This window comes from Pyrus communis, chromosome 2, assembly GCF_041283825.1.
Source record: "Pyrus communis isolate YQ-2024b chromosome 2, ASM4128382v1, whole genome shotgun sequence".
NCBI lineage: Eukaryota > Viridiplantae > Streptophyta > Magnoliopsida > Rosales > Rosaceae > Pyrus > Pyrus communis.
Window position 1 is genome coordinate 8892620 of NC_142566.1, and position 5283 is coordinate 8897902.

At 41.0% G+C, this 5283-nt stretch overlaps 1 pseudogene; it reads right to left on the reverse strand.

Annotated features, from left to right (window-relative positions):
• Positions 1 to 2141: 2141 nt before the first annotated feature.
• Positions 2142 to 3099, reverse strand: LOC148698536 (uncharacterized; annotated as a pseudogene).
• Positions 3100 to 5283: the final 2184 nt, after the last annotated feature.

A 5283-nucleotide genomic window follows, 5' to 3' on the forward strand; every position in this document is an offset into this window, starting at 1 on the left:
ATCATCTCATTTCTACGCCACACATCATCTAAGCTAGCATAATAGACCGAAATTTCACGATTATCGGGAGGAGGATTCGTCTTTTCAAGGACGCTTCCGTAATTTAGAATTTCCTCATGAGTTGGATAGAATTAGTAAGTGATAATCGAATTCACGGTAGGCTTTTCGGGACCTTGTGCCATGGTTTTCCTCTTCCGGGGGTGTGAATCCTTTGAGCCAAGGGGTCTGCCACGCTTTTTTGTAGGGGCAGATGATTGGCTAGCCACTAATGTACATGGATCACCAAGATTGGCATCTCGGGCTTCCAGGAGGGCAGTCCGTCGTACATTTGGTACATCCATCTTTGCAGACAGCTGGAATATGTGATCTTGTCATGCGTGCTAGATCGGTGAAAGCATCTGCCATGCTCTAAGCTATGCTCTGGAGATCTAATATGTGCTGCACTTCAGTTTCAGACTAAGCAGTGTGGGGATCTAAATGAAACAAAATGGGAGTCATCCACGATAATTTGCTTCGTTCTTCAGAAACGTTGACGTTCTTATCTCCCCCTAACGACGGGAAGACTGTCTCATAGAAGTGATAATCTGTGAAACGAGTGGTAAACAGATTGCCTGTCAAAGGTTCTAAGTAACGAATAATCGAAGGAGAATCATATCCGACATAGATTCTCATCCTTCGCTAATGCCCCATTTTTTGCACGTAAGGGCAGCGAGATAAACACATATACCACACAACCAAAAACGCACAGATGAGATAGGTCGGGTTCGTATCCGGTAACCAACTTAAGGGCACTAAATGGTTACGTCGCAACAGGCCTCAGGAGGACCAAATTTGCTGCATGCAATATTGCATGGCCCCAAGCAGCGATCGAGAGCTTAGTACGTATGACTAACGATCGAGTAATCATTTGTAAGCGCTTAATGAAAGCCTCTGCGAGGCCGTTCTGGGTGTGAACATGGGGTACAAGATGTTCAAATTCAACCCTAACCGACATGCAATAGTCATCAAAAGTTTTAAAAGTGAATTCTCCAGCATTATCTAATCGAATATATTTGATCGGATAATCAGGGTGGTGAGCCCTGAGCTTGATAGCCAACAGTTTGGAGAATGTAGCGTTCCTTGTGGACAACAAGCACATGTGTGACCAACGTGTGGAAGCATCCACCAAAACCATAAAGTATCAAAATGGTCTGTAGGTAGGGTGAATCGGTCCACAAATGTCCCCCTGAATCCATTGTAGAAAAAATAGGAGGATTCGAACGAATCTTGTCATAAGAAGGCTTAATAATAAGCTTTCCCATTGAACATGTTTGACATGCAATTCCTTGGATCGAACCTAAACTTCGGGTTAATGGATGTCCGTGTGAAGATTTGAGGATACGGCGCATCGCTATTTGTCCAGGATGTTCCAAACGATCACGCCAAAGTGTAGTTTGGTGCGCGGTCCCAGTAGTAGGGCCGGCCACATAGTGGCATTCAATGGGGCGTATGGTTGTAGTATACAGACCACTCGGGTTACGCTCCATCTTCTCTAGAATACACTTCTGGCCATATTCGTAGGAAGTTATGCACATAAATTTAACTCCATTTTCTACGTGGATTTCAGTGTGGTAATTGTTATCTTTAATGTCCTTGAAACTTAATAACGTTCTTCTGGAACGTAGAGAATAGAGTGCCTCATCAATGGTCAAGATTGTACCATTGGACAACATTATACGTGCGTTACCATATCCTTCTATCAGGTTGGATAGGCCTGAAAGGGTTGTCAGAGGTGCATTCTTAGGTATGAAGTTAGTGAAATAGATGCGTTCACTCAAAACAATGTGCGTGGTTGCACTATCTGCCAGACAACTAATTTTCCCACTAGTTATACCTAGAATGAAAAATTAATTTGAATCGGTCACTTGCATAAAAGTTTGTAAAAACAAATATGAATTCAAAGTAATTTCATTGTATTCAAGGATGGTAATTAATTAAAACTTAATATCCAAAAAACAAATCACCAACTAATAATCCAAACATAAAGGAAAATTGTTCAAAAATCAACCAAAAAACAAAGGGGGGGGGGGGGTTCGGCCACTTAGTGGAATTCGGCCCTAATTGTCTTATTTCAACTAAAAGATAAATCTATGTCTAATATTCTAATCTTCCATAGGGGTGGTATCCTCCTGAAAATTAGAAACCTCAATCTTTGTAGTCTTCGATTCGTCCACTTGCATGAAGTTTGATTCAAATTTCTTACGACGAGAATGATATTCGTCCACAACCTTCTTGGGAGCTTAGCAAACATGAGACTGATAGTCCTTTGAACCACAGCGATAGCACATGTCCACATCCATGGTTTTAGGTGCTTTGCCCTTATTCTTGAAGTTCGAGGCCTTGGGAGCGAGGTTTGGGCCCTTCTAGGCTTTGTTTCCTCCCTTAGATGGGCCTTGGATCTATTGACCTTGGTGGGATGGCTTTTGGCTGCCCCTACCACGCCTCTTTCGGCGTTTTGGGCGTTGGTTTGTGTTATAATGTGCTTCAGGCACAACAGTCGCCCCAGTAAGTCGAGCTTGATGATTCTTCATCAATAGCTGGTTCTGTTTTTCAACGAGAAGTAAAATAGAGATTGAATCTGAGAACTTAGTGAACTTTTGAGCTCTATACTGTTGCTGTAGGACAATATTAGAAGCAGAGAAGATGGAATAAGTCTTCTCCAGAAGATCCTCTTCAGTCAAAGTTTCATTGCAAAACTTAGAAGTGATCGGATTCGAGAAACTTTAGAATTATATTCATTCACAGACTTAAGGTCTTGGAAGCTTAAGTGCTGCCAGTCGTGTCTTGCTTCAGGCAAGAATATGTCATTTTGGTGACCCATAATGCATGTAGATCCTCCTCAGCAAGATATTTAGTTTGTTGAGCGTCATGAATATGTCTTCGGATGAAGTTCATAGTAGTGGCTTTTTCAGCTTCGCCAATAGGCTCATCCGTTGCTTCTTCAATAGCAGGACGAAAGTTCTTTGCAGTGAGGTGCAGCTTCACATCTTGAACCCACTTGAGGTAGTTCTTTCCAGAGACCTCCAAAGCGGTGAAGTCGAGTTTGTTCAAATTCGACATATTCCTATCACAAAAGAGATGGACAAGATGTGGTTAGTGTAATGGAGAAAAATCAATCCATTCACGCAGGAGTAGAACATACAGGTTCTAATATTGGTTTAATTTTGCATGAAAAACTTCAGGTTTTCATGGGTGATGTTTTTAAATGAAAAACCTCAGGTTTTCAAACAAGGCATGCATGTAAGAAACTTCAGGTTTCAAAATAATTATGAACTTTAGGTTCATATATTCCTACAGGTAAACACAAATATATATGCAAACAAATATGCAACAAGAATATGCAAAAATATAATATTTGGTTTATAATTATAATTGAATTTTAATTATTTGGACTTCGTGACAAATTAAAGTGTGGGTGAAAAAATATAAAACTCATTGGGCCTAAAAATAATTAGGCGAATATAGCTCGGGGCCCAAAGGAAAAGCTATGCCATAGGTGGCTTAAAAAAAAAAATTTGACCGTGTGACCTAGGCCCAAAATTGGGCTAGGGTGTCTTGGGTGGGGCTGCAGGCCCACGGGGAAAGGACTGAGCTGTTGTAGGCAGACCCAAAAAGAAATTTTTATTTTTTTTTTCCTTCAGTCGGCCCAAGACAGTGGGCAGGGGAATGGGTTCGAGCAGCAGGCCCCAGATTATCGGCTGGATTTAAATTCGCTCGTGCAAGGGCAGTGATCCGGTGCGGTGCAAGCATATGGGACACCATAACCCTCGGGCCGGTGTATGCTTGGGCCGGGTTTCAACGTATGGGCCGCAATATGGAAACCCAAATTGCAATTGCTTTCCAGTGGGTTTCGAACAGAACACCAAAGCCCAAAGGGTTGGTGTTGGGATCGTATGCAGCCAAGTCCTAATGGGCTCGGGTCAGAACCAAAAAAAAAACACCCCAGTGTTTGCTGGGAAGGGTCGCTGGAGCGCCGCCACTGCTGGTGGCTGTGTTTTGACCTGGGACGACTTCTGGTCGTTGGCGACATGAACCAAAGGTTCAAGGTAATGGTTGCAGGCCATGCTGTGGTTGGGGACACCATGAAAGGTGCCGGGTTTAGTTAGTTTTGAGACTTGGAGCTTCTGGCTCCGTGGGTTTTCCGGTGAGGAGGAGAGCTACAGGCTCTCGGCTTGGCGTGGGGAAACCCATCTACAGGATAGTGGTCACGGGTTCGAAAGAACTCTAGGTTCCCAAATTTGAATTTTTTTTTCAATTTAATTCAATTATATGCATATTCAAAACAATAATATGTCAATGGAATTCATTTCAACGTAAATTCAATTTAATAATATGCATATGCAAATATATTTGATGCAGTTCATAACCAATATCAAATTCACATAATTCAACAATTATGATTATGAGGCATACACAATTTATGTAGAATCTAAAATACGTAAAACGTAAAGTTAGGTCATGCATCATGATGAATGTTCTTGCTACCAGGTTGCAAAAATATTGAGTTAAAAACCGTTGTTTTGAAAGGACCTGATTGTGTGATGATATGGATGAATTGGTTTGATACAGAAAAATCTCTAACGTCAGATTCCTAAGCGCAACGGTAGGAGCGTGCTGATAATGTGTTGTGGTCTATTTTATCTAACAAGGAGAGAGAGGGTCGGCGGCAAGGAGAAGAGAGAGAGATGTGTTTGTAGAATTGTAGGGGAATGTGTGTGTTGTTATCCCTCCTACATTATGCCTTTATTTATAGTAGTAAAGGGAGAGAAGATATTCCTTCATCCCCAAGGAATATAAGATACAATAGGAAAGGATAACTAGAATCAAATCTAATTTAGGATTTACACAATCATACTTAGACTAGGAATGTTTACAACAAATACAATATAATAAGAACAAAAACTAAAACTCATAATTAGAAAACAAGCTCATGTGCAAAACAATTTTTTTTTTTCTTTCCTGCCTATACCCCCGACGGAAGCTCAATTCCGTCCATCAGTCCAATTCCTCTTGATTTGTCTGTCAACCAGCAAAAAAGTCCTCTCAATTCATGATATTTTGAGAGCGAGAAAGGTCGATGAAGAGAGAGAAAATATTATTTTATATTAAAATTTATATTGTTAATAATTTTAATGGTGAAATCTAATGGGAATTGATGGAGGAAGTAGAAATACACGTGGCTCGTCGAGGCAGTAGAAAGTTTGCAATTTTTTGGTTCAAATGCATGTGATGTGACATGTGAGA